The 12058-nt window shown below is 39.6% G+C and overlaps 1 protein-coding gene across 1 annotated transcript in view; it reads right to left on the bottom strand.

Annotated features, from left to right (window-relative positions):
• The window catches only part of LOC115222214 (monocarboxylate transporter 13), a 279960-nt gene extending 277672 nt beyond the window's left edge, over positions 1-2288 (bottom strand). Inside the window, exon 1 of the mRNA XM_029792369.2 lies at positions 2206-2288. The gene's annotated coding sequence lies outside the window, so the exon portion shown is untranslated. The remainder of the gene's footprint in view (positions 1-2205) is intronic.
• Positions 2289-12058: the final 9770 nt, after the last annotated feature.

The raw sequence follows: 12058 nt of genomic DNA, 5'->3' as shown, positions 1-12058 counted from the left end.
CTCACTACGTCTTCAATCAGTGGATAAACACAAACACAGACACATTATTATCTATCTATTAATCTATCAACCCATCCATCCTTCCTTCCATCCGTCCGTCCGTCCGTCCGTCCATCATCTATCTATCTATCTATCTATCTATATATATATATATATATATATATATATTTATCTATCTCTCTATCTATTTATCTATCTATCTATCTATCTATCTATATCTATCCATCCATCCATCTATCTACCCATCTATCCATCCATCCATCTACCCATCTATCCATCTATCTATCTAGCGAACTATTTGCGAGGGTGTGTGTGTGTTCTCAGCAGCAGTGGCATCTCCCAAGATGTAAACATTGCAGATACAATCATTGAGTGCGTGTGCGCGCAGGCATAGGAAGAAACAGAGAGTGTTAAGCACTTGTTTAATTACGTTACGATCTGAGGTAAACGACTTGATGAGCAGATATTATAGACAAGATATACAAAGATGAAAGGGGCACATAGCTATTATCATACATATATATTATGATAGCAACGTAGACGTACGTAAACATCTTACATAACACAAACACACATATTAAACACATCACACACACACGCGCGCGCGCGCGCACGCACATACTGCGTAACACCATAACAACAGCGACAACAACATAAGCGAAAAACGAAACCATGGAAATAGCCACGATAACATCTTTTGGCGCTATTTAGGCGTAACGTCCGAGATTAATGGGATGCTGTTGTATTAATGCTTTTTTGCCAGGGTCAAACAACAACTATTATGATTTTAATTATAGACGGGTTCTGAGTTCGAATTCCGCCGAGGTCGACTTTGCCTTTTTCATCCTTTCGGGGTCGATAAATTAAGTACCATTTGCGCACTGTAATCGATTTAATCCCTTTGTCTGTCCTTGTTTGTCCCCTCTATGTTTAAGCCCCTTGTGGCTAATAAAGTAATAAATTATAGACGCAAAGCCATAAATATTGAGAAAGGATTTTGCCAGGCTCAAACAACAACTATTATGATTTTAATTATAGACGTGTTCTGAGTTCAAATCCCGCCGAGGTCGACTTTGCCTTTTTCATCCTTTCAGGGTCGATAAATTAAGCTCCAGTTACGCACTGGGGGTCGATGTAACCGATTTAATCCCTTTGTCTGTCCTTGTTTGTCCCCTCTCTATATTTAAGCCCCTTGTGGCTAATAATGAAATAAATTATAAACGCAAAGCCATAAATACTGAGAAAAGATGTTTATGTGTTTACAACTACGTCGACATTTCTATATTTGCTCCAAAGACAAATAAATGGATGGTGGGGGTACACATTAATAATGTGAATCTGTTGAAAGAGGGGTTACGAGTGGTCAGAATGACCAGTGAACACAGCTGGGAAAGGGCATCTGCTCTCTTTGGTAATTAGGGTAACTCTGGATCTTTGTGAGTCCTTGGTTGGTCCTGGATGACTGTCCCTTGGTCGGGACGTCTCATCTCTTTGTTTTTCCATATCTTTTTTGTTTGTTTATTTATTTTAATAATCGATTCTGCATCAGCCCTTTCCATTTTTATTTCCTTAATCTAAATATTTATTTATTTATTCAGTTATTTAAGGAAATACGCCCTTGTAATATCCTCCAACTCCTTTTCATATATTTCCCAACGTAGTAAACTAAAGATTACTTTCTGAATTCTAATTTCGCTTTGACTTTCATCCTCCTGGGGTAGGTAAAATGAAGTTCTAGTTAAGTACTGGACTCTATCTGATTCACAATATCCTTCCATCCACATTTGAGGCCTTGTCCTTATCATTATTACTATCATTATTATTATTATTATTATTATTATTATTATTATTATTATTATTATGATCATCATTATTATTATTATTATTATTATTATTATTATGATCATCATTATTATTATTATTATTATTATTATTATTATTATTATAATCATCATTATTATTATTATTATTATTATTATTATTATGATCATCATCATTATTATTATTATTATTATTATTATTATTATTATTATTATTATTATTATAACGATTATTATTATTATTATTATATTATTATTATTATTATTATTTATTCGAATTTTTTCCGAAGGAAAGAAACTTTTTATGTATTCTGAAAATCCAGAATAATAAATAAGGATAAAGGGAGAAACAAAAAAGCAGAAGAAAAGAGGGATGTATACATACGTAAAAATAAATTTGGATAAGAATAATCCGATTTAATCCAGAGATTACTCCAGAGAACAACACAGATTTCTTCAAACTAACAGAATTTATTTAACCTTTAAACAACTACTACTACCACCACCACCACCACCACCATCATCATAAGTACCACCACCACTACTACTACAAGTACTAGTAAACAAAGAAGCCTCTACGTAGTCGCTCGGATTGCTAGAAATAGAAACTAAACCTCCTTTAAATTATAGCCTAGGGGGTGAGTGAGGCTATAATGTGGACTTGGGTTCCCTTGTACATAGGAAAATATCCAATGATTGTCTGCTGTCACGGGTCTTTTCATTCGGGGCTTACCCGATGCTAAACAGCAACCACCACCACCACCACCATCACCACCACTACTACTACTACTACTACTACTACTGCTGCTACTGCTACTCCAAGAAGCAACCGAAACGAGGTACTGGGTGAGTTCTCTAATCGAGGGATTAGTAAACTTGGAAGTTTCTCGTCTTTTATTGTTTGGGTTGGTTCGACGCCAAAATCACAACAGAATGGACCTAAGCCTGATAGCTTCTTGGAAGTTAATGCCAGAAGCTGTCTTTCGCTTTCTTATCCCCTCCACCCCAACACTCCACCCCTCAACCCCCTTTTCTCCCCCGTTAAACATTCTGGTTGTCTGCTTTTGACTTTTGTATTTAATTAATGACTTTTTTTTTTTTGGCTTTATTGCCGTTTATAAATATAGTTCGTTTCCAGGACAACCGATGAAAACTTCTTCGTAGTGGCGTAGGAGTGGTTGTGTGGTGGTAAGTAGCTTGCTTACGAACCACATGGTTCCGGGTTCAGTCCCACTGCGTGGCACCTTGGACAAGTGTCTTCTACTATAGCCTCGGGCCGACCAAAGCCTTGTGAGTGGATTTGGTAGACGGAAACTGAAAGAAGCCCATCGTATATATATATATATATAGGTTTTGTTGAATTTTCTGCTGCTTTAAATAAAGTATATATATATATTATATATATATATATATATATGTGTGGTGTGTGTGTGTGTGTGTGTGTGTGTGTGTGTATGTATGTGTGTATATGTTTGTGTGTCTGTGTTTGTCGCCCCAACATCGCTTGACAACCGATGCTGGTAAGTTTACGTCCCCTGTAACTTAGCGGTTCGGCCAAAGAAACCGATATAATAAGTACTGGGCTTACTAAGAATAAGTCCTGGGGGTCGATTTGCTCGACTAAAGGCAGTGCTCCAGCATGGCCACAGTCAAAATAATTGAAACAAGTATAAGAGTAAAAGAGTACTAAGCCCGGTTGCTAGAAACAGCAGCCCAATCTCAAAAAATGTCTCACTACAGCTTGTTTCTTTTAGAAAGGAGAATGTTGGATCCTGTCGCCAGACATACAAAATATTTGGTGAGGAAACAACAAGAGCTGTTGAAACGTCATTGATTCTAAGTGGGCTGAGTCAAGAAATGCCAGACTGAAGAATACATAAATGCACACGCGTGTGTGTGTGTGTGTGTGTGTGTCTTATTTTGTATCTTTTTTTCTTGTTCAGACAATTAGACTGCGGCCATGCTGGGGCACCACCGTGAAGAACTTTTAGACGAAAGAATCGACCCCAGTACTTTGTTGTTGTTTTTTTTTTTTTTTGAAGCCTGTTACTTATTTTCTCGATCTTTGCCGAACCGCTGATTGACGGGGACGTAAACGCACCAACACCGGTTGTCAAACGGTTGAGGGAGGACAAACACAAAAACACACACAAAGATGTATACATACATACATACATACATACATATATACATACATACATACATACATACACACACATATACATATATGTATGTATGTATTCAGTCAAACTGCGTGGCACCTTGGGCAAGTGTCCTCTGCTATAGCCTCGGGCCGACCAAAGCCTTGTGAGTGGATTTGATAGACGAAAACTAAGAGAAGCCCGTCGTATATATGTATATATAAAAGAATATATATATATATACATACACAACGGTCTTCTATCAGTTTCCGTCAACCAAATCCACTCACAAAGCATTGGTCGAACCGAGGCTATAGTAAACGACACTTACTAGCCCAAGGTGCCACACAATGGGACTGAACCCGGAACCATGTGGTTGGAAGGCAAACTTCTTACCACACAACCACACCTGCACCTATGTATATACACACACACATACAGACACACACACACACACATCCTCACAATACTTGTGAATGAACAAACGAAAGAAAGTAACAAGTGGGAGGGGTTACATATATTTTCAGTAACAGTTTGAGTCAGCTTCACATGACCCAAACTTTTTGTGGGCGTGTCCACGAAACTTTAAGTCATGTGACGATGATGAGTGTGTTGTGGTAAGAAGTTTACTTCCTGACTACATGATTCTGGGTTCGATCCCATGGGGGTAGCCCCTTCTGCAAGTGTCTTCTACTGTAGCCCCAGGCCGACCAAAGCCTTGTGAGAGGAATTTGGTAGACTGAAACTAAAAGAAGCCTGTCGTGTGTATGTGTGTGTGTGTGTGTGTGTGTGTGTGGTGTGTGGTGTGTGTGTGTGTGTGTAGTGTGTGTGTGTGGTGTGTGTGTGTGGTGTGTATGTGTAGTGTGTGTGTGTGTGTATGTGTGTGGTGTGTGTGTGTGTGTGTGGTATGTGTGTGGTGCGGTGTGTGCGTGTGTGTATGTGTGTGTGCGTGTGTGTAGTGTGTGTGTGTGTGGTATGTAGTGTGTGTGTGCATGTGTGTGTGTGCGCGCACGCATGTGTGTGTGTGGTGTTTGTGTGTGTGTGTGTGTGTATACCTATATGTGTGCATCTCTGTTCGACCCCATGACCTTTTACATGGTGCCGATATGAATGCTTTCTACATGGTGCCAGCAGAAGTGTTATTCATGTTGTGCCAGCAGGAGTGTTTTGTATGTTTTTTTTTTCTATGTGGCACCAGCACAAGAGCTTTTTATGTGGAGCTGGCACAAGTGCTTTTTACATGGCACCAACACAGCACCCAGTTGATAGTCATCAGAGTTGAGTGAACTGGAGCAAAGTGAAAGAAAGTATCTCGGACAATGATACAACACATTACTTGGTCTAAGAATTGAAAACACGACTTTATGGTCTTGAACCAAACATCCTAACCACTGGGCCATATATCTTATACTACAGCACTACAGCAACACCATTATAATAATAATAATAATGAAATTATTGTATACAGTACTCAGGTGCACCACAACTTGTCAGAAAGTGCGTATAAAGCTTATGCAGTAATGTACAAATGTCTGGAAAGCGAACAATGTATATGAGTCAGATCCATGCTTGTGTGTGTATGGAGGGGAGAAAATCAGGTGTAGTGTTGGCGAATCTCAGAAAGCATGGAAGTTTTGAAGGATGCAGTGCTCCGACAACTAACAATTGATGCCGGCAGTTTGTTCCATACTTCAGCAACTCTCAGTGTGAAAAAATGTTTCCTAAAGTCATGGAAGGAGCTGTGCTGTTTTCTGACTTTGTAAATATGTCCAGAAGTGTTAGATAGGTGGAGTTTGAAAAGGTGCTCAGAGTTATTGTTAATGTACAAATGTCTGGGAAGTGAACAGTGTATGAGTCAGATCCATGCTTGCTTGTGTGTATGGAGACAAGAAAATTAGGTGTAGTGTTGGCGAATCTCAGGAAGCATGGAAGTTTTGAAGGATGCAGTGCTCCGACAACTAACAACTGATGCCGGCAGTTTGTTCCATACTTCAGCAACTCTTAGTGTGAAAAAATGTTTCCGAAAGTCATGGGAGCTGTGCTGTTTTCTGACTTTGTAAATATGTCCAGAAGTGTTAGATAGGTGGAGTTTGAAAAGGTGCTCAGAGTTATTGTTAGTAAGATGGTTAATAATTTTATGGGTGTCCGCTAAGTCAGCTGCCAGATGTCAGAGTTTCAATGTGTCCATGCCCAGGGAAGTAAGGCGTTCAGAATATGGCAAATGCCTGATGGAGGGTATTCTCTTGGTTGCATGTCGCTGAACTTATAATACAGCACTAAAAACCTAGTATAGTCAACAGCAGTAGTGATAGTGTGTGTGTGAGTGTGTGTGTGTGTGCATAGAACGGTGGCATCAAATGAGCCAATATGTCTGATAAACAACTTAACAGCATCAGTCAGTTGCTAAGCAACAGCAGAAAAATAAGGTGAAAGTTGAAAACGGAGGTTAGAACAGCTGATAGTACTGACAGTATGATGTCTGCCCCATGGTGAGAACCAATGAATAAACAACACAAATGACATTAGAACCTCCAGACACAGACACCCTGGAGTGAGTTTTGTTTTTTTAAAGTTTTAAGTGTGAGAAGTAAACAATTGAAATTCCATCAATAGGTTTGTGGTATCTAATGTTTAGAGGGGTCCTCTGTGTGACCGAACTGGAATGGACTGGACAGGACTGCAGTGGGGAGTGAACTAGAAGCTGTGAGTTCAAGTGCTGCTTAGAGAATTGCTGTTGAGTCCAAGTGCGGCAAAGGACTTTTGTGAGACGCGATCAATATACGGAGATCAATATTTTGCTGTTGAGAGGAGAGGTGTGAAAGGAGAGCGATGGTGGTAAAATATGGTGCTTTGTCGTCAATATCGTCATTATCATAATCATCATCATCATTGTTGTCTGCATTGTTATCATCATCATCATTGTCATGACCATCATCAACACTATCATCATCATCACCATCATTGTCATCATCATCATCATCATCACTTCGTCATCAATATTATCATCACTATCATCACCATACTCATCGTTGTGATGACCACCATCACCATCATTGCATCATCATCTCATCATCATCATCATCATCATCATCATCACTACCATCATCATCATCACTACCATCATCATCATCATCGTTGTCGTTGTTGTCATCATCATCAACATTGTTGTTGTCATCATTACTTCATTATCATCAACATCATCTTCATCATCAACATCATCACCATCATCCTCAATATCATCATCCTTATCACCATCATCATCACCATCATCATCCTCATCACCATCATCACCCTCAACATCATCATCATCATCGTTGTCATCATCATCATCATCATCGTCATCGTCGTCATCATAATCTGCACCATCAAAGCAACAAATCAACTGCTCCATGAATTATTCATGCCCTATGTAATATGTTTAGCATTCTTTCATCTTCTTCCACTTCTTCTCTCTCCCTCCTTCACGCCCCCCTCTCGTCTTCCACCCCCACCCCACCACCCCCTTTGGGGGTCCTCATTAAAAATCAAACAGCCAGAACAGAGTAAGACAAGATAATGATGCTTTTTTTTCTATGTCAGTCGCTCAATTGTGTAACAAGGGAGGTGGAAGGAGAGGAAGGGAGAGAGAGGGGAGGGGGATGCGAGGCTGGAGTGTTGGGCAACATGAAGTGGGGAGGAGGAGAAGGATGCTGGGGGTGGTGGTGGTGGTGGGTGGGGTGGTTCGGCGCTTTGTCGTTTCTTTATGAAAGAATTATGGAAATGGGGATACAAGAAATATAACCATATAACAATAGCCGGAACGTGAAGAAACGGCAATAACCAGTGCCACCACCACCACCACCACCACCACCACAACGATAACAACAACAACAGCAGCAAAAACCACATCAGTAGCTACAGCAATCACAACAGCAATAACCACAGCATCAATAACAACAGTTGCAAAAAACACCTGTAGCCAAAAAAACCCCAAAAAAAACACGCAACAGCCACAACAATAGCTACCAAAAACAATAACCAACACCACCACTGCTACCATCACCACTACTAGCTGCTGCTGCTGCTACTGCTACTACTACTACTAATAATACTACTACTACTACTACTACTACTACTACTACTACTACTACTACTGCGACTACTACTACTATTACTACTACTACTACTACTGCGACTACTACTACTACTACTACTACTACTACTACTACTGCTACTGCTGCTGCTACTGCCGCAGGGAAACTAATTAACACACAAAATTGACTGGCATTGGAAAAAAACAATTATAAAGTATTTTTAAAACAACACAACAAATAAATATAAAACTTAATTAATTTTAATTAAAAGGAGGTTTACTTTGATTAAATAATACTTTTCTGAACCGCAATAATTTAGACAGTCCAGTACTTATCTTCAGGATTTTGTCAAGAGACACATCTCCTCCTGGATAGAGTACTGTGCCATATATGGTTTTTTACTACATAGGAAGAATTGGACTTGGCACTGCAAGAGTTGTTTCTATCCTGTGGTACGTAGTCGCAACAAAATGGACTGGGCCATTCTAGTGCCAAGTGATTTGACTGGTCATAGAACAATATGTCTCAACAAAGTGTACTGAACCATTTTAATGTTAAATGACCCGGCTGGCCATAGGACAATGGGTTGTTTCTACCCTGTGGTACCTAGTCTTAGCAAAACGGACTGGGCCATTCTAGTGCCAAGTGATTTGGCTGGCCATAGGACAATGGGTTGTTTCTACCCTGTGGTACCTAGTCTCAGCAAAATGGACTGGGCCATTCTAGTGCCAAGTGATTTGGCTGGCCATAGGACAATGGGTTGTTTCTACCCTGTGGTACCTAGTCTTAGCAAAATGGACTGGGCCATTTTAATGTCAAGTGACTTGGTTGGCCATAGGATAAAAAGTCCCGGGTACCTAGTTACAGAAAAGTGAACTGAACCCTTTTCAGGATCACTTCTCTTGGCCACATAATCACTGGTTCACTATATTTACAGTGTCAAGAGATTATCTGTGCATCTTGATTGGAACAAACATTAACTGGGTGCATAGTTTGAAGATCAATGAGTCTCTTCAAGTCAAGCTGCTACTTCACATTGATCCATAGATTTATTGGGAGTTAAATGTATGGTTCAAAACAGTTTGATTCAAATTTGTTGGTACTCCAAGCACCATGCTTGAAACTCGGAGTACCAACGAATTTGAATCAAACTGTTTTGATACATACATACATACATACATACATATATATATATATTGTGGCCATTGCCAGCCTCGCCTGGCACCTGTGCCGGTGGCATGTAAAAAGCACCCACTACACTCACAGAGTGGTTAGCGTTAGGAAGGGCATCCAGCTGTAGAAACACTGCCAGATCAGACTAGAGCCTGGTGCAGCCTTCTGGCTTCCCAGATCCCGGTCGAACCGTCCAACCCATGCTAGCATGGAGAACAGATGTTAAACGATGATGATGATGATATATATATATATAATAAAAAGAATAATACAAAGACAAGAACAAAGGAAAAGTGTATCAGGCTTATTCTTGGGAAATAGTAAAAAAAAAAGAAAGAAAAATCTTTTATGTTTCAAGTATGCAATATTCTTCTGAAAGTAAGGAGAGAGAAAAACAAAACAAAAAGAAAATGAAGAAAGGGACGCATGTGTACAACATACGTGTGTGTGTGTGCCACAGGACCTCCCGAAACTAGACACCAATATCTAAGCATTATCCAAGCTTAATTAGATTATTTATGAAGAAAAACAATCAATACCAAACAAAGAAAATCCTCAAGCTATGAATCCACATACACTTCCCACTTTACTAGAATGAAGGACAAACTCAGAATAACAAGACTAAGGTGGCAAGCTGGCAGAATCGTTAGCACGCCAGGCGAAATGCTTAGCGGTATTTCGCCTGCCGCTACGTTCTGAGTTCAAATTCCGCCAAGGTCGACTTTGCCTTTCATACTTTCGGGGTCGATAAATTAAGTACCAGTTAAGCACTGGGATCGATATAATCGACTTAATCCATTTGTCTGTCCTTGTTTGTTCCCTCTGTGTGTAGCCCCTTGTGGGCAGTAAAGAAATAAGACTAAGACATAAAAAAATTCACAAACACGCAAAAACAAATACGTATTCCCTTACACAGTTTCCATCTACCAAATTCTACCCGCAAGCATAGGATGACACAGTTATGCTACAAAAACACTTGCCCACAACAGGGCTGCACAGTGGGATCGAACCTAGTACTGTGAGGTTACGATGCAAACCACTTAACTACAGAGCCGTAAAAGCGTTATGCTGGTCTGGAGACTAGCTTTTGAGTTGATGGTTGAGTTGTTGAATAATTGATGCTCTGTTATTGTAAATTTTAATGTCATGTCTGTGGGGAGAAATGTGAATGAGATTGGTGTCAGTTAATATAAAACATGCTGAAAGTTAATTAGCCAAGTGCATGTGGTATGGGACAATCACTTCATAAGTCCTCAGTTCAATTCCATGGCAGACGGTTTGTTTATTTATTTACTTATTTTACCTTTTTGTATGGGCAGAATCTTTAACCCTTTTGTTACCAACCCGGCTGAAACCGGTTCTGGCTCTGTTGTACAAATGTCTTGTTTTCTTAAGGTTTCAATTAAAATCTTCCACCAAACCTTAGTCACAATTCATGTTCCTAATACAAGCTGAATGATAACTTAGTTATTTTACTAAATTCTTTGTTATATTTAAAGTAATTGAAAGAAACTCAGAACATCTCAAAATAAATACAGTAATGAAAGGATTAAAGGATCGGATAAAATACAGTGCAGTGTTTTTTTCTGGCTCTTTATGCTTTGAGTTCAAATCCTGCCAAGGTCAGCTTTGCCCTTTATCCCTTAGGGGGTTGATGAAATAAAATACTAGTCAAATACTGGGATCAATGGTATCAACCAGCCCCTTTCCCTTAAAATTGCTGGCTCTCATCATCATCATCATCATCATCGTTTAACATCCATTTTCCGTGCTAGCACAGATTGGACAGTTCGACTGGGGTCTGGGAAGCCAGGAGGCTGCATCAGGCTCCAGTCTGATCTGGCAGTGTTTCTACAGCTGGATGCCCTTCCTAACGCCAACCACTCCGTGAGTATAGTGGATGCTTTTTATGTGCCACTGGCACAGGTTCCAGGGGAGGCTGGCAGCAGCCACGATCAGTTGGTGCTTGTCATGTGCCACTGGCACTGTGTGCCTAAATTATAAATAATTATTTAGTTACAGACCTTTATGTTCTGAGTTCAAATCCACCAAAGTCAACCTTACTTTTCATTTTCCCAGGGTTAAATAAATGAAGTATGTATGAAGTATTGGGGATCTTTTTATATTCCTACATTGTAGCCTACATGAACAGTTACCAATGCTTCATACCTGGAACCTGAAGAAACCAGGTGGTGTAATAATCTGTTGAGCATAATTACATTTTACCATTTATTTGAGCCTGAAGGAATGAAAATCCAAATTAACTCCAGTGGGATTTGAACTCAAGAGCGAATAAAGGATCTTCTACATAGCTGAGTCTAGTATTTGACTGTACTTCATTTCATTCCTCCAGCCCTGCCCCCAAAGGATGGAAGGCAAAGCTGACAGTGGTGGAATCTGAACTCAGAATGTATATGGCCATAATGGATTACAACCAAACATTTTGTCCAAAGTTCTAATGTTTCTGCCAATCCTAATACTTTCTTATTTTGGCTCAAGGCCAGCAATTTTGAGGAAAGAGGGAAATTGATTAATTCAACTTCAAATTAAGTTTGCTGGGACTTAATTTATCGACCTTGGGAAGATGAAAGGCATAGTGATCCCTGGTGACATTTGAACTCAGAAGGAACAGGGCCAGAAGAAATATCACTAAGCATTTTGTATGGCATGATAATATAATAATAATAATGAAATTATTGCATACAGTACTCAGGTGCACCACAACTTGTCAGAAAGTGCATATAAGGTGTATGCAGTAATGTACAAATGTCTGGAAAGCGAAGAATGTATATGAGTCAGATATGGAGGGGAGAAAATCAGGTGTAGTGTTGGCGAATCTCAGGAAGCATGG

The sequence above is a fragment of the Octopus sinensis genome, linkage group LG19, assembly GCF_006345805.1.
Source record: "Octopus sinensis linkage group LG19, ASM634580v1, whole genome shotgun sequence".
Classification (NCBI taxonomy): domain Eukaryota; kingdom Metazoa; phylum Mollusca; class Cephalopoda; order Octopoda; family Octopodidae; genus Octopus; species Octopus sinensis.
The sequence above is the reverse complement of the archived record's forward strand: the minus strand, read 5'-3'. Positions and strand labels throughout refer to the sequence as shown.